General features: G+C 37.7%; 1 long non-coding RNA gene across 1 annotated transcript in view; it reads left to right on the top strand.

The window, feature by feature from the left end:
• Positions 1–500: 500 nt before the first annotated feature.
• Positions 501–18,755, top strand: part of LOC121144323 — a 48,591-nt gene continuing 30,336 nt past the window's right edge. The window contains exon 1 of the long non-coding RNA XR_005881658.1: positions 501–604. This is a non-coding gene — a long non-coding RNA (uncharacterized LOC121144323). The remainder of the gene's footprint in view (positions 605–18,755) is intronic.

Here is an 18,755-nt window from a genome sequence, read left to right as displayed (position 1 = left end):
CACCCTTATTTTATGTATTCAAAAGAAACCTGCATCAAGTGAGACCAGAGTAACATTTTATCTACCATTTTAAAGTATTCCCTATGTTTAACAAATAACTACTCCAAAAATACACTTGTCCAGCAGTTTACACTGCTGCAGTTTAGATATGAAGTGTCCCTTGTTATCACCCTGTCCCCTATCAGTTGTTGTTTTGAAGGTTTAGTCTCTAGCTCTTTGTGATTTTGAGAAGCTGTGGAAATTTTTAGAGGTGGTACCTATTTGGAGTAAGTAAGTCATGCTGACCTGAGCTAGACTTGGTCTCTCCAGGTTAAGCAATTCATAGATGTTGTTGGTCTCTTGGCATCTTCTCTACCCTATCCTACCTTTAGGCTTAGAATCTGACCTTTCCTTTGGCTACTGCTGGTTTATGACATCATTCTCCCTCCAAACCTATCAGCACCTGGTAGAATCTTGAAGTTACCATGGAGGTGCCTGTTAACAAATTTGGATCATCACTGTTCACCTGAGACCAGTGACCAGAGAATGCTCTCTGTTACTGGACACACATGGTGTCAGCAGAACAGACCATGGGTGACTCTTACTCCTCCCCTGACCATGTCAGGTAAGGAAAGATACTTTGTTTACCAAGTGAATATTTGTGGATTACACATCATCAGTAAACCTTGGGAACCTGGGCATGCTTGTCACATACCAGATAAGATATGTGGACTTGAATATGACTCTTCCTGCATTTGTAGAAAAGGCTGTATTGTAAAGCCATCCAAGGCACAGTCTACTTAGCATACAAAACTAGGCAAGTATTGTTTTGTAACAAATACCCTTTAGTGAAAAAGACAAGTCAAGTGCACTATTACTGCCAGAACAGCAAAGGTACTTTAATGTGTACATTGAAGAGAATTCAGATAGAGTCCTGCTATCCATTCACTATAGAAAGGTTGAACAGGTCATTACCCATGTCTAGGATAACATGAATACATAAATTTCTTTCATGTTCCAATATTGCTTTGTTTATTTCATCTCCTTTCTATGTTCATTCTGTTGTATATAGTCTTCATTTGGCATTTACATTTTGGAAAACTTCAGGGTTCAATTCTAATCACTTTTCTCTGTGAAGAGTGTTTGTGGGTGAGGCTAACACTCCTTTAAAAACTGAGAGTGCTTGCCCCTCCTTCAGTGGTGGACCGTGTCCAATCAGATGAAGTACTTTCCTGGGTTGTTACCAGTAGTCTCCACTGTCAGAAAGGCTCATACCTGTGCCTCTACCTGGGCTAAGACTTTAGGGAACTAAGTAGTTATTGGTATCAACAGCAACCAAATCAACATTTTGAGTGTCTAATTTATGTCATGACAAACTATAAGCAATACCCTTAGCAGGAATAAACAAAATTGTAACAAGTAAAACTTCTCAAAATTGTACTTCAACCTTGAAAGTAAATTTTTTTGAAAGCTGAGCCATGTACTACAGTGCCTTTCGTACAAAGCATTACAGCTTCCAGAACAGTCTATATAAAAACTGTCCCCCATCTTTGCCAACCTACATCTTTCTCCGCAAGCACAGCCACTTGCTTCTCAGCTGAGGGGCTACCTGAGCCTGCCCTCCCCGCAGAATCTGGAGCTGGAAAGACCAACACCTATTATCAGATGCTGGCTAGTACTGGCAAGTTGGACTAACTGGTCACATGGATACTGGACAACATAGCTCCCACATTGCTAAACATGGTGCAGTAACAAATTCAGTAAGACATTCAGTAAATTCCTCACTCTAACTCATTTCCCATGATATTGTATAATAAATATACCTGCTTTGCGTCCTCTTTTAATTCCATTAACTCTCCACTCTTAATTATAGATTATCCTTGTGACAATTTTCAGGGCATTTTTCCATTTTATTATAATACTGCTTGAAACATTCTTTCTTTTGCTGCTGTTTATGAAATTGTATTATATCTATTTTAGCCAGTGATTTCAGATTTTCAGGATTTAAATTAAGAGTTTTGTATTCATCTTGAATTTATTATTATTATCATTATCATTGCTGATTACTGTGAAATATGAATCTTATTTCACTCTTCCACATGCTGATATCATACTTTCTCAGAATCATTTATTTCAAATAGACCATATTTGTTACAGTATACATCTTTTACACAATTGTCAAATACTAGTTAACCATAACTCTTAAGGCTTATTTTAATGTCCTCCATCTGTTTCAACTGGTTTACATTTCTGTTTTGGGGGTCAATATTATGCTATGTTGTTATTAAATCTCTATAGCATTGCATGAGGTCACTAATCCAGCAATGTTGTTTTGCCTGAAAGAGCTTTCCTGAGAATTTTTTCTTTTATTTATTTAAAAATATTTTATTTAGTATACATGAATACTAAATCAAATATTACCTTCCTCCAAGTCGTTCCATATTTCTCTCCATCAGTATTCCCTCTCAAATGTATTTATTCTCTCTTCTTAAAAATGTCTACTGAGCCAGGTGGCGCATGCCTTTTATCACAGCATGTGGGAGGCAGAGACAGGTGGATTTCTTTCAGTTTGAGGTGAGCCTGGTCTACAAAGATACACAGAGAAACCCTGTCTCAAACAACAAACAAAATGTCTACTGAGTAGGCTTACATGCATGCCTATACAAGTATGTATGGAGAACTGTCTACAGTTGCTGCAGAAAATTGACTCTCTTCTCCCAGAGCTATTAAGTACCATTGAATCTTCAGATGGTTTGATGTTATGAAAACCTTATGCATTCAGTCCCAGAAGCTATAAATTCATGTGTGCAACTGTGATACCATCCTACCAAGTACTCTTATGCCTTAGAATTCTACAACATCTAGCCCTTAAAATATTTCTGTAAATCTATCCCTGGTGTATGAGATGGCTTTGTGGACCACATTCTCTATTGGTGGGATGCCTTGCTCAGCCTTGCAGTAAGAGAGAGAAGCTTGATCCTGCCTCAACTTGATGTGCCAGGCTTTGTTGACTCCTGGTGGGGGTCCTTGCCATTTCTCAGGAGTGGATATGGGGAGTGGGTTCAGGTAAAGATGCAGAGGACCTGGGGGTAGGGGGATGGAGAGGGTACTGTAATTGGTATGCAAAATTATTTTTAAAATTAAATAAAGAAAAAGAAAAATATTTCTGGCTCTTTTCCTGTGATGACTATTGATCCTTGTGAGGCTAGATTCCCATCTTATCCAAGCACTCGAAAGCAGAGGGTTGTGGGTCTTTGTAGTAATCACTGTCTGATGCAAAAAGAAGCTTTTCTAATGAGAATGAAGAAATGTTCTACTCTCTGGATACAAATATAAGAACTTTAGGTGGGTCTGTTTACTACTATGACCATTATTTTTCCAAGTAATAGGAGTCAGTTCTCCCCTAGGACCTATGATCTAGGCAGCCACACACCTTTGATCCAGTTAATGCTACTAGACAAGACTTCTATCTTGTGGCTCAGGCTTTAAATTCAGTTAGAAAGTGGTTGGTTATTCCCTTAACATGGATCCCAGTTTTGCCTGGTAGTATGTATAGAACCTTCTAGCACAATGAAAGTTAGGCAGTGGGGCTGCAACTCCCATCTCATTATTAAGTTAATTTCTCTGTACTCTGTAACTTGGATATTTGTTATCTTCAGCAACCGCATCATACCCTCAACTTCTATAAGGAACCAAACTCATTATCAATAGCCTATTATGTTTGTGGACTCTGTAGCTCTTCAATCACCACGAATAAAAAAATAGGTAACCTATTCATGGAATTGGTCTTTTATCTGATAGCTATGATGATATATTTTGATTTATTAAAGCTTGTCTGAGAGTACAGAAAGCATAGTCACAAGCCACATTGCCAGGCAGTGGTGATACATGCCTTTAATCCCAGTAGTCTTAATACCAAGCCACAGATGGTGTCACACTTCTTTAATCCCAGGATTCGGGAACCAGAAGCAGACAGATTCCTGTTAGTTTAAGGCCACACGGAGCTACTCAAAATTGATCTCAGAACATGGGGTCAAAATCTTTTAATCCCAGAATTTGAGAAGTATAAAAAGAAAGTCATCTTGAAATATTTATTCTCCAGCTATGCTGAGGACAAGACAGCTCTTTCCCTGTGAGGTAAAGGTAACAGCTAGAGGCTGGCTGCTTTGCTTTTCTGATCTTCAGCTTGAAGCATGAACCCCAATATCTGGCTCTGAGTTTTTATTATTTCTACTACAGATAGTCTATGATATCTGAGGGAGGCATTGTTTCCACCACCCTTATGAGTAATGCCAGTTAAACTCCATATATGCATATCAGTAAATTTCTACAGTAGTAGGTATTGATATGGTGTTAGGATTTTCAGTTCTAGGTATTGTCCTCATATTCCCAATGCCAATGCATACCCTGTCCTCCCATCACCCGCAGCATTTAATCTTTCCTGTTCCATTGTTCCTTCTTTTCTCTTCATACTGTCAGTGTCATAGCCACCTTTCATTGAAATTCTTCTATGTCCCCTTTATTAGTTTCCTGATATTGGCGTGGCAATCAAATTTCAATGTACATATCTAAAGATCTAAAGCTAACTCCCACATATGAAAAAAAAACATGTGGTATTTTTCTTTCATTTTTCTTGATGTTGCCTCATTTAAATAATTTTCTAGCTCCAACCAAATACCTTCAATTTGATAATTTTGAATTTCCGTATGGCTGAATATTGTTTCATTTGATGATAAACCATATTTTAATTGTACATTCTTTTGTTTATTAAAATCCCACATTCCTTTCTTTTTTGTTGTATTGTGGAGAATGATAAGCACAGAAGAGCAGGTATTTCTTTAGTAGAATGTAGAATCCTAGGTACAATGATCAGGACTGTGATATCTGGGTCATATGGTACATGTGTTTCTTGCTTTGTGGAGAAATCTTTCATTGACTTTCATAGTAGTGCAACAGCTTATTTACAAACCCTCCAATGGTAAATTAACCTTACACTCCCCCCCAATTATTTATCACACTTCTTTAGTAGAATGTAGAATCCTAGGTACAATGATCAGGATTGTGATATCTGGGTCATATGGTACATGTGTTTCTTGCTTTGTGGAGACATCTTTCATTGACTTTCATAGTAGTGCAACAGCTTATTTACAAACCCTCCAATGGTAAATAAGCCTTACACTCCCCCCCCCATTTATTTCTCACACTGAGGGGGCATCCATTAGAGCCCACTTATAGGAGTATCAAGGGTTTATTAAGATATATTCACAGATATACAACAAGGTAAATAGCCATCATGGACTTCTGTTCTGCCTCGGGGGGCAGGTAAACGGAACCCCAAGTCTGACCTAAAGAGGTCATATGTGCAGACAAAAAGCACCGCGTCTATCAGGCAAGACAGTGCATGGTCATGGTGGAAGGAATCCCTACTACACTTACCTCTTTTGTCAAAGTAAGAAGTTTCTAAACCAAATACAAAACTATACACAATCGGAACAATTATCAAGTATTGTCTAGGAGAAGAAAGGGTAATAGCATACACAAAAATAGAACTACAACCAACAGAAACATCAAGCAAGAAAATATGCTAAATGTCCAGAATGTTGGTAATTGGCAAATAACAGAGATTAATTCAATAGCTTCTCACCCTGAAGTGTAAGTCATATACCTAATATACCTTAGCTAAGATGAGAAAGAATAGAAACGTTTTCTTTTTCTCTTAAATCCCAATTTATAGTATTCCACTTGTAGGATTAAATCTCAAAGCAGTGTAAAATTGCATTTCGCTGACCCATAAGGATATTAAACATTAAAATTAAAAATTTGACCATTTGTATTTTTTCTCTTGAGAACTCTGTCTAGTTTCCATGTTCTGATTTTGAAATGGGTTGTTTTCTTGGTGTTCAGTTTGCATTTTTCTTATAGTCTAGACAAAACGCTTCAATCAGCAATACAATTGTTATGTAATTGAAGACAAACATTTAGAAGTAGCCTCCCCCACAATTTTGGAGAATCTGCAACCACATATAGTTTCACTTCACTTTCTGGTCACTATTTTAATAGATGCTATGATAGTGCCAACTTATTCCCCTTCATTTGAAGAAAAAACTCCTCTCAAGAACGCTTACATATATCCCTTACTAGGAAAACAATAATTCAAAAAACTACCCTTCATTTTAACACCATTGTACACATAATATATTAATGTCATAATGGGCACAGTCTGTCAACTTTAAAATATAACCAATAACTTCTGTATTTAATAAAAATATTGTGTTCCTATATACCAGCAATTTTCATTTGAAAAGTATACTAAAATATCACTTAAAATAATACATATTCATCGTAACATATATTTGTGGATCAGATAACAATGGAAGAAGGGTGTTTACAAATAGCTAAAGTTATCTAAAAGGATAAGTTATATGCCCAGAAGAAATAAAATGTACTCAAAGCTAGTTCACAGTGAGTCAATCCAAAAATGTAACATTGTAGAGACAGAAAGTAAAAATTCAATATGGTGTGAGGCGGTAAATGACTTACAAAGCAACTTACAAAAATAGGACTCATTCTCCTGTCCATGCTGAATTAATGAAACAAAACATTCAAATTTAAATTTAATGAGGAAGCAATCCCAGGTTAGTGGCATAGACCAGGTCTTCAATGAGATTGTAGGAGAAAAATTCCCCATACTACAGAAAGATGTACCCAAACAGACAGAACAAAGACCTCCACATAGACAAGACTTGAAAAAAAGACACCCTAAGTCATAGAGTAGTTAAAAGACTACATAGAATAAAGAGTATTGAAAGCTGAAAGAGAAAACAAAACACAAGTCACGTAAAAAGGATAATCCAACAGGATAACAGGTGATTTCTCAATGACAACTTTGAAAGCAAGAGAGCCTGGAGCAATGCCCTCCAAGTTCTAAAAGATCACGCCAACCTAGTCTAATGCACCCAGGAAAAAATAATTATGTTCCATATTTGAAGAAGAAATACTTTATAGGATCAAAACACCCTTAAATATGTGTGTGTGTGTGTGTGTGTGTGTGTGTGTGTACTAGACAAAACCAAAACGAAATATAGGAAATATGTTAAAAAGAGAAATGAGCACAACGAAAAGACTGTATAAATTAATAAAGAAGTTATAATTACTAAAATAGAAAGTAATACACAGAACAAAACAGTAAAATAAAACAGTAAATTTACTGCAAAAAGTTAGGTCTTAACCATGCAGTGGTGGCATGTGCCTTTAATTCTAGCACTCAGGAGGCAGACACAGAGGAATCTTTGTGAGTTTGAGGCCAGTCTTTTCTACAAAGTGAGCTCCAGGACAACTAGAGTTGTTACAGAGAAAAACCTTGCCTCAACCCCCCCAAAAGATTCGTCTTTCAATAATATCAATAATAACTTTAAATATTAATGGCCCCAAATGCCTAATCAAAAGACACAAGCTAGCTGAATGGATCAGCAAACAAAATTTGTCTTTTGTCTATAAGAAACACATTTTAGCTTAAAGTTAGGCATCATTTTATAATAAAAGGATTTTTATAATTTTTTTAATTTTTGTCTTTCTTTTTATACTCTATTAAGTTATTTTTACATTCTAATCCCAGTTCCCCCTGCCTCCTCTCCTCCCACTCTCTCCACCACCTTGAAGAAGGTGAGGTTTCCCCTCAGAAGTCTACTAAATCTGTCCCATCATCTGTATGAGGCATGAACAGAGCACCCCGCCCTGCCGTCAACAAAATACTACAATCAAACTAGTACCAGGAAGTGTTCCTCCCACCGGTAGACAATAAGACCACTACCACAGGCTAAAGCCAAATCTGAAGGAAGCTTTATTTAAATACTGTCCAGATGGAGGAGCTCTGGCCAGGTCCATACCCAGATTCCCAGGTCATGGTCTCAGTCAGTGTTTACAGGAGCTTAAAGTATTTCCCATTAGGTCCAATCAGAGGCAAGCATTCTTGCTGATGTGCATCTTGCCTATATGCTGCCCTCCAACATGTGAATAAAAATATTCAGTGCAAATGGGTCAAACCAGCACGTTTAGGATGGTGAAAGCATGGGGTTTGTTATCTTACGTAGTCAGCAGTCCTCAGCATTTCAGGAACCGTCATTTTTTGAGCAAGGGACTTGAAGGTCAGAGGCATCTTTATTTCATAGATCTTTCAGGCACAGTAATTAAGACTTAAAATGTGGGGATGTTTTCTCAGCCTGGACACATGGGGGAGGGCATACGCCCTGCCCGGGATGATAGGACTATGTGACAGACTTTGACTTTAGAGATAATGCATGAAGGGCCTTACCCTCCCTGGAGAGTGGAGTGGGGACTGGGAGGGGGTTAGGGGTTGTCTGGGGCAGGGAGGAGGGGAGGGACAGGGAGCTGGGATTGACATGTGAAGCAAGCTTGTTTCTAATTTAAATAAAAAAGAAAGACTTAAAATGTGACTTGGGCTCCCACAGAGGCAAACAGACATTGCTATTATAATACCTGACAAAGTAACACCAAAGTAAAATTAATCAGAAGACAAAAATGACACTTTATTTTAATCAAGAGCTCAACTGATAAAGAAAACATTACAATTCTAAACATATATGAATAATACTTATGTGAACCCAATTTCATAAAAAATAAATTCTGGAATTAAAGACCTACATTAGCATCAATCCAGTAACAGTATGTGATTAAAGACTGAACCTTTTCCAATAGACCCAATTATCCTGCCTGAAACCTGAAAACATTTAAAAATATAACAGTAAGCTTTATCCTTGCAAGTACCTATCTCAAGCCTCCTTTTAAAGGCCTGAATGAAATTAGGTTTCTCCAGTGGAATTCATCTGGGTATATAAGCCACACTTGAGGGCAAGTCTGAAGCTCAGAAGAGAATGGTCAAAACAAAATGAAATCACCAGTATTTTGGGGGTTGTATGTTCCACAATGGTTTTTCTTCTCTCTCTCTCTCTCTCTCTCTCTCTCTCTCTCTCTCTCTCTCTCTCTCTCTCTCTCTCTCTCTCTCTCTCTCTCTCTCTCTCTCTCTCTCTCTCTCTCTCTCTCTCTCTCTCTCCCTCTCTCTCTCTCTCTCTCTCTCTCTCTCTCTCTCTCTCTCTCTCTCTCTCTCTCTCTCTCTCTCTCTCTCTCTCTCTCTCTCTCTCTCTCTCTCTCTCTCTCTCTCTCTCTCTCTCTCTCTCTCTCTCTCTCTCTCTCTCTCTCTCTCCCCTTCTTTCCTTCCTTCCTTCTGTCCTTTCTCTTAACATTACAGACCTTTGCCTATGTATTAAGATCTCTGACTTTATTTTTGTTGGTAACCAGAGTATACAAATGCGTGCCTTTTAGTATCTTGTGCTTTTTCTTTGGCTCTCCCACCCCCTGTTTGTTTGCTCTATTTTGATTTGTTTATTTTTATTTTATCTTGTGTTTTCTTTTCAGATGCTTCTGTGCCTTCTAATGAAAAAGATAATGAAAGGGTATGGATTTAGATGGCTCAGGATGTGGGGAGGTCCTTGCTACAACCAGCAGCCTGATCATTTATGCATTAAGAGGAAGGGCAGGCACTGTCTTCCCTGAAATGGGGTCTAGCCTGCCCTTCAGGGGCTTGAAGTTTCTACCCTCCAGAGTATCTGTCTAGGTTCTCAACCTCATGAACAAAGTCTGGGTGGAGGCAGCCCACAAAATCTGGGTATAATTATTATCAGCCCTGGGAAATCTCAGTTATTTACAAGTATTTGCTTTTTGTTTTTGCTTCTTTGTTTTTTCTTCTTTGTTGGGTATATTTCTCCATGCTCTTAAGGCAGCAGTGATTATTGTTCAGTAGACCTACAAAGAATAGTGTAATTGTCTGACTGACTCCTCGTAGTCAAAGGGATCATTTCAGGGTTAAATTTACAGAGCCTGCCCTTTCCATAGGATCTAAAGAGTCCTGAGACTGTTGGAATACTTGAGTCCATTGGTCATGAATTGATTCCTTAGTCATTTAAAGCAACCACACTTACTTTTTCTGGTAACCAAAGGCATGTCTATCTCTTGAGCCTAGTCTAAGAACTAGTGTAGTTGTAATGTTTTTATTTTATTTCAATGGTTCCTCAAAACCTCCATTAATGTCCAAACATACACCTGTAAAATACTAGCATGACTACTTGTTCTAGACTCAACTTGTCATGCTTTTCATGAGATGTTTCCCATAAGTCTTAGGTATTTGAGCACTTGGAACCCCTGTTCCGTTGGAGCCTCCAGTTCGACCCTCATGGCCCTGGAAACCACATTCCCTCTCTCTCTCTGAACGTCAATCTCTCAGAAAGTCTCCAAACAAAGGATGCAAAAAGTTCAATTCTATATTATTGATAATTGTTGTAAGTTCTTCCCCTGATACTCCCAGCTGCCTAAGTCCCCCACTTCCAGAGTTCATTACCAAGTGCTCAGCTTTGGACCATACTTGGGCACAAACCAAGTTTGTGGAAGACATATCATCATGCTCTCACCTACAATCTAAAGCATTTTCCTGCTCTGGCCTGAATGTCTGAATTATCTGGCCTTGATCTCTGGGACTGGTAAATTCGCTCAGGAATTGTTTTGCTCAATGAACCTGCCTTTAATACTCTTTCAATTTGGCTTGATCTTGCTTACTTAGTATTTGGAGAAATGATTTTGCCACAGATGGTGTCTACTCAGGGGGATTAGGAGGTGTGGACTTACTGGAGGATTTATGTTGGGGTGTAGAGCAGAACTTTGTGATTTCAAAAAGACTCATATCATTTCATGTTACTTCTGCCTACTGAAGAAAAAACACCATAGTTCTCTCTGGGAGTTTCTATTGTCTGACAGATGTGAATTCCTCATAGTCCAGGTGCTCATACATTGGGCATCACTCACAGCTTGGTCCTGGAGACCTGACTGAAGCAGCAAGGGAATGGAAAAGAAAAAGAACAGGCAAAGAGACACATGTACAGAAAAGCAAAGACTGGTTGGGCTGTGCTCTGTCTTACCAAGCAGCACTAACTCCCCAAACAACCAGGGACCTAGTGCATTTATTATATAGAGCACAACAAGAAGACTTAGCTAGTCTCAGTAGGATGTCTCAGTCAATGGTTACAGTCATCTGGGAGGAGGAAACCAAAGTTGCTAGTTTCTGCCAAAACTGGCCAATAATCCATGTACATTAGATCAGAGGGAGACTTTTACATCCCTCGGAACCTCACCAGAATAAGTGTTTGCCTCTCCTTTGGGTTTGAAGCATCAAATTCTTGATGTGGCCATGTCATGTAAATAAAACACATTCATTCAGGAACCAATGAAAAGAAAATACTGTATGGATCTGAATAGAAAGTCCTCAACAGAAGAAATATAAAAGGGCTAAGAAATAACTCAAAAGGTGTTCATCATTCTTAGCAGTTAGGATAAGAGTTGTAAAAACATATTTCACCCTAGTCCCTTCAGAATGACTTGAATCAACAAAACAATTGGTAGCAAATAATAGAAAAGATGTGGTAAAAAAGAAGCCTCATTCACCATTAGTAGAATTACAGACTATTCTAGCAGCTATGCAAATCAGTGTGGAGAATCCTGGAAAAGCTAAAAATAAACCTGCCATATGACCCAGCTATATGTCTCCTTAGATTATGAACCAAATGACATGATACCCTATTCAGAGACATTTAGTCAAATGTATTCATTACCACTCTACTCATAATTGTAAGAACATGTAAAAAAATCTCAAATTTCATTCATCTGAGAAATGAATAATGACCTGTGGTACGTAGACACTATGAAACATTATTCAGATTTTTAAAGGAGACCCAGGCTACAAAACATATTTCATGTTGTCTCATTTCTGTACTTCCTAGCTCAAAGTCTTAAACTGTGAGTACACATTTAGGAGTGACTTCAGAAACCAGAAAAGTAAAAGAGTTGCTAGCAAAGGGACAGTTGAGAGGGCAATAGGAGGGTATCAGTACTTTGAAAGGGGATGGGGGTGAGCATGTATAAAACTATAGGACTTTGACTAAAGACAGAGAGGAAGATAAATACAGGAGGAAAGAAGGTAAAATAGCAAAAAGGATGATTGAAAAAGTCATAAGCAATTTAGCTAATTTTTATTTATCTAAAATTGTATGTAAGTGTCTGTATACGTTTACAAGTGTTGTTGATGACATTTACTGTCTGGGCTGACAATGCTCCCTCCAAAAACTATAGAGTATTCAGCAAAAAAACCAACAAAGGCATGAGAAAATCAATTTTGAGTTGTTGGTCAGGACTGTTGAAAAGACTCTAAAAACATTACAGCCTCTTTCTACTGTCCTTAGTTGCTTGCCAGGAGTGGAAGTTTTATATTCTATTGCTAAAAACAGCATTCACTTTGGTCACAGGAACCTGAGGACCTGAACTGGTCTAACCTGACCTGAAAACCTCCTCCCTGAAGATTAGTTTTTGTGGTAACAGAAAGTACCACATAAGTTTTCAAGGGACAAAAGCAGCTAATAGTTCTACTCAGATATGATGCCAATGAACCACAATAACCAACACAGCACAACAACCCTAATGGTGCAGTTGTAGCATACTTATCTTGTCAGAAACTAGCAGTTAAGCACATTCAACAAGAGAGTAATTATGCCTGTTACTGGAAACCTAGCCAGATACCAAGAGCTAGAGAAATGGTGGACCTTGGAGGAGAATATACAACTACCACTCTACTAAAGCAGCATAATCCTAACTGTATTCTAAATACTAATTGTTATACTTTGTAATGGCTGATTTTGTGTGTCAACTTGACACAAGCTTGAGCCATCAAAGGAAGGAGCCTCAGCTGAGGAAATGCATCCATGAGATCCAGCTAAAAGGCATTTTCTCAATTAGTGATCAAAGGGGAAGGGCCCAGCCTATTGTGGGTGGTGTCATCTCTGTCTTGGTGCTCCTGGGTTCTGTAAGAAAGTAGACTGAGTAAGTCAGAGTATTCAAGTCAGTAAGCAGTACACCACCATGATCTCTACATCAGTTCCTGTCTCCAAGATCCCGCCCTGTTTGAATTCCTGTCCTGACTTCCTTCAATGATCAATGGCAATATTGAAGTGCAAGCCAAATAAACCCTTTTCTCCCCAATTTGACTTTTGTTTATGGTGTTCTTCTGCAGCAGTATAAATCACAGCTCAAACATACCCATAGATAAATAAGAATAGCCCTTAGCTCTCACACATGAAAAAGAGAGAATTATTAAAAAACAAGACTAACTAACCTGAAGAGAACAAGAGATTGGCTGATTCCCAGGCACAGCTGATATATCCGCAAAACAGTCCCTCACCTAAGGCTCAGAGATCCTCATGAAAGAGTTAGTGAAAAGACTGTAAGAGCCAGAGGAATGAGATGTTAGCTGTGAAAGTGTGTCTTCTAGAAATTTCAGAGAAGTTACACCATAAAGTCTCATCAACATAGTTTCCTAAATCAGTCTTAGACAATGGCAGTAACACATGGTAACTTAGAAGATGGAAAGTTGAGAAGTCCTCAGTCTTAGACATAGAACTATACGCAACCAAGGAATCCTGAGAGCAGAAGAATTAAATAGTCTTCCCCAGGGAAGAGACTCTGCATAGCTTTGAGGACTGACCTAAATGGTCCTATCAGGGGATGCAGAAAGGACAGACACACAGGAAAGCTGGGGTGTTGGGGTGATGAGTACTCAGATGGAGATGCAGCAATTATAGCAGCAACAACTCAGAAAGTATGTGTGCTGATGTTATACTTCTAAATCAATGAGATGGTCTTATTATACACTGAGGATGTGAGTTCCTGGTATACAGCACAATAAGCAGGCCAGTTTAGATAATCTAGGTAGGGAGTTTCTATAAGGGAGCAGTCTCAGGATGCAGCCATTCTTGACAAAGTAGTTGGTTGACAGTCTCCTCATACTAAGTCATTCATAAACACTTGTATTGGGAGACTGAGGAAGGCTTTTCCAGGACTCTGAACTCCACCAAAGGAGGTTTTGCCACTACTATTGATTTGAGATATGAAGGTCCTTGACATGACCATGCTCATATCAACAACGTATCTTTACACTGAAGTCATTCACTCTTTACATGTCCATTCACGGCTTCTTATGCTCTCCATAAGCCCCAAATTGGTTATTCAGTCCTGACAATCATAAACATATATGTAGTATTATATGAACCGAGTGGGTTTTGTGCACATACATACATACATACATACATACGTGTGTGTGTGTGTGTGTGTGTGTGTGTGTGTGTGTATGTAATAACAAAGAAATGGAGACACTGAAATTGAGGGAACTCAAGATGGAGATACATAGGACAGGTTAGAAGGAGGAAAATGTACTTATAATTAAAAAAGAATATTTTAAACACATTTCTGAGAAACACATTCTCATGAAAGCATATTTTCATGAACAGACTCAGTCGGGGGTTCAGAGAAAGAAAGATCATCCAAGCGCATCTTCACTCTATCCTTTTAACTTCAAATTAATAGGCATTAAAACTTTCTGAAAATTACTTTTGTAGTCCATACAATCTAAGCAATGTTGCTCTTAGAATATGCATCATGACAGTATTTTACTTTAGCATATTTATTATTATTGTAGGCTATAAACTTTCACATATATCTTCTTAACATGGCAATCACCACTACAGAAATCCTCTGCATATCTTATTAATATTGCAATAACCATTAAGGCAATGCAGCATATATCTGAGTAATATGGCAATAACCATTAGCTTCTTTCAATGATAATAAAATATATAAACATGTCAGGATAATATATATAGCTAAGTTCATATGCATTCATCACTTGATGACTTTACTACTGGAATGCAGAAGGAAATTAGTAGGGCAAAAAGCTATGGCCTTTGCAGTCAAACAGGCCTGAGCTTAGTCCCTAGCTCTTCGGTTTTCCAACTGGAAACCTTAGTGAGTTTTTGTGTTTTGGATTTAGTTTTCATCCATTTGTAAGTATTGATATCAGGTCTAATTTACACAATGCATTTGGGTGGTTCACATGAGTGGTTTATACCAGAGTCATAGCTCATTCCTAACATGCTGCTCAAACCATCACGAAACAGAATGAAAGGGAGAAAATGTAGGTTAAAATTTCTCTTCTTCTGTGGATAAGCTGAAGGGTAAGTTGCAGTGTGAGTAATGAAAAATATTAAAATGAGAACTGAAAAAAATTAATTATTTATGCCCAATATATTCAAATAATTGAAAGAGCATCAATGATTGAGTACAGGTTTGAACAGTTATTATAAATCACCAGTAATATCATATGAAATCTCAAAACATGAAACCCAAGTTGAAATCCCTAAAAATAAAATACAGAAAATGGTATATTGAGAAATTATAATATTGCATGCAAATAGTATTTAATATATGTAATACAAAGAGCATAAAGTCCCCTTCATATACTACTTTCTTTATGGCAAATATAATATTTGTACTTGGAATTGTGATTATTTACATCTCACAGAAATTATACAGGCATATGAGTCTGTAACTTTTAAAAGTATATATTATAAGTCTGAAATTTAATAGGTTTCTTTCCATGATGCATAAAAAGATTGTCCAAGGTGTGTGTTCTTGTGTGTGTGTATGTGTGTGTGTGAGTGTGTGTGAGTGTGGGTGTATGTGTGTAGTATGTGTTACATTTTGGAAAGCGAAGAGAATGAAGAATACAGGCAGAGGATAAAACTACAGCAACTGTGTTGTGGGATAATCTTTTTATATATTGTAAAGATGTGTCTCTGCCTTCTGGTTGGTGTAACAAATAGGTCAAAGGTCAATGGCTAGGCAGCAGAGAATATAAAGGATTCTGGGGAGAGAGAGGAACTCTTGGAAGAAGAGAGACAGAGAGACACCACCAAGATTTTGAACATACAGAATAGGAGAGAGGTAAATGCCTTATGGCAGAATATAGATTAATAGAAACAGGTTAATTTGAGTTATAAGAGCTAGTTGGGAACAAGAGTAAGCTAAAATCAAAGGTTGCATAATTGATAATAAGTCTCCGTGTCATTATTTTTGGCTTGAAGAAAAGTGAAGTCCATCTACACAACTGATGAATTATGACAGTGGCATGGGGCACACACATTGACAATAATGCTAACTGATTTAAAGTGAATGTGGTCTAGTAAAGGACTCCTCAGTAGAGACCCACAGACAACTGAAATCCAGTGTCCTATATTTACCAAGCTAATGCCAGATCACAACATCTGTGGTAGCATAGAAAATTTCCATGTTCCCTCATACAGACACTTGCCAGGAGCATCATGCTATGATACTCCTACAATTGCATGCCAGGCAAGGTTGTAAGAGCCTACTCAGTTTTACAATATGGATGAAAATCATGATGTATTAGTTACTGTTCCTGAGCCGAGTATAACAGAGATATTACATGATCTTTTTTGTGAGGTAGGGAGGGAAATACAGATGACCAACAAAGAAGACACCAGAGACCACTTAGAGTTTCCAATTGTTCGTCATATTTATCTGGCATTTTACTCCCTTAGATTCCTGCTTCCAGCTATGTTTGATTCCTCAGGGCCTAACCACTGAAATCTTTTGCTTTGACATAGAGCATATCCTTCAGAAAATGCAATCAGTAGTTGTCATTTTTTTCCTCTGTCCCTCTGAGACCCTAAGCTTCTAATTAGATTTTTAGCAATGTTGCTATCATCGGCTTTCTGAAAGGACATGAACCTATCCCCTTAAAATGTAATTATGAAAGAAGACAGCATCCCTATCCAGTTGTCTCTATAGCACAGTAGGAACTCTGGGGGTCAAGGTACTCCACACCATGATAACTATATTCTGCCATGGACATAGGAGAATTTTTACTTTTCTTTATGACATTATCAGTTTCTAAGCATAGATGGCCTAAGTTACTCTGCCAAAGGTGTTTATAGGACAAACTGTGCTACTCTTAATGGGCACACCTTAGTACTCTTCAAATTATCAGTCACAGGTAGCATAGAGGCATTTGGCCATGACTTAAACAGTTGGGCACTGGGCAGAAGTAATTAAGAATATTCCAGAATGGAACATTTAAGCACAAGAGTTTCTGGGTTCTCTGAGACAACCTTATTTATTTCTCTATGCAGATTCAAAGACCTACAGTTTTCTAATGTTGTGGGCATTTAATTTTTGGAAGAAATCTGTAAGAGATTATAAAACCTTTATTCTCTCCCAGAATTTGCTTTTGCCTTTAGCCATCCCTGTTCTTTTCAGTCATCCCAAATTGCTGCATTTGTCTCCTGCTTTTGGTTATGCATCTGAAGGCTTTACTTCTGAGTTATTTGATCCTGAGCTGTCACACACCCCCGAGATCAGGATAGATGAACACATCTGTTAACCATTACAATGAGATGAACAAGTTCTTATTAAATAGGACAAGAGACAAATATGTGCTCCTGGTACTTATACGTCTCATGGTAATGCATTTCTCATTATCCTCTAATGCCCTTCTCTCATTTCTCACTTGTAGTTCTTCTTCACAAAGAGTCCCTGTTCTACTTTCATGGCATCTCTCTAAGTGTAGAAAACATGGGTTATTGCCTTGGAATACCGGTGCTGTAGGAAAAAGTGAAAACAGGATATTTGCTTTCACATATTGGATTTTTCTTTAACAGGATAATCTCCTATTCTATCAATTTATCTACAAATGGTATAATTTCTTTTAAAGTGAATAAAGTTCATATATATATGTATGTATACACACACAAACATCTATGTACTGTATGACTACTTCTTAGAATTATCTGCTCTTACTATGATGGTGACTAATTTACCACCTTTGGCTTATATTCAATCCATAGCTCACTTTCAGTGTATTTGTTTGACTTTTTCAGAGTTTCAGAAGCTTTGATTTATTTTTGGCTAGCTCCACTGCTTTTGGACTTAGTGGGAGCAAACAGTGTCATGGTAGAAACATGCATGTGAGTTTGGTCACATTGCAGTAGCCAGCGTTTAAAAATAAAAACAATTAAAATGGTATGGATGAAAAGTACCCTTGAAGGCTATCCTTTTGTGGTCTATGTCTTCTAATGATGCCACACTGCATAATTTCAGTCATCTCACAAGGATGGTATCAGATGATCAACCTACTGATAAAGGCAGAGGCTTTAGATCATATCAGATTATAGTCATCTATCTCAAAAGAGGTAAATTTGAACATATATCTTTTGGGAAACATTGTCAAGGTATATCCATTGTTTACGGAGTGCTGGAGCTCTTTGTCTGTCATTTACTAACATTATGTTACCTCAAGAGACTCTCTAGTCTTGTAGATGACACAAGTGCATATGCATAAATTTCAAAATGAGTAATTCAGATTAATTTTAAAGAAAACTACACTATGTTATTTTCCATTGAGATGTCCTCTTACTTACTTTGGGGGTCTATGCATTACATTATTCGGTTTGATGATTTTAGTAATCTTTAAGGATAATGCTGTATCTTTCCATAGTGTGGCACTTCAAATGTGCTTTTAGAAAGTGATTTGACTAGCTATGAGACAGGCTTCTGATAGTGCTATGAAAACATCCCTGTGAAATCAAGCCCATGGCTCACCGAGGTCTGAAGTATGATAGCATAACCAACTTTTCAGCTCATGGCTGGGACTTAACAGTACTACAACAAGTGCTCACTGTGAATTTTACCTGCTTTAAAGAGATATCACAGCTGCAGTTGTAGAATTTATTAATTTCTTACTGCTTACATGACTATATATTCTAAAATAAACATTTTGTTAGTATTTTGCATACTAATTTCAGAACTGC

Source organism: Mesocricetus auratus, unplaced genomic scaffold (assembly GCF_017639785.1).
Source record: "Mesocricetus auratus isolate SY011 unplaced genomic scaffold, BCM_Maur_2.0 Super-Scaffold_100015, whole genome shotgun sequence".
Taxonomy (NCBI): domain Eukaryota; kingdom Metazoa; phylum Chordata; class Mammalia; order Rodentia; family Cricetidae; genus Mesocricetus; species Mesocricetus auratus.
The sequence above is the reverse complement of the archived record's forward strand: the minus strand, read 5'-3'. Positions and strand labels throughout refer to the sequence as shown.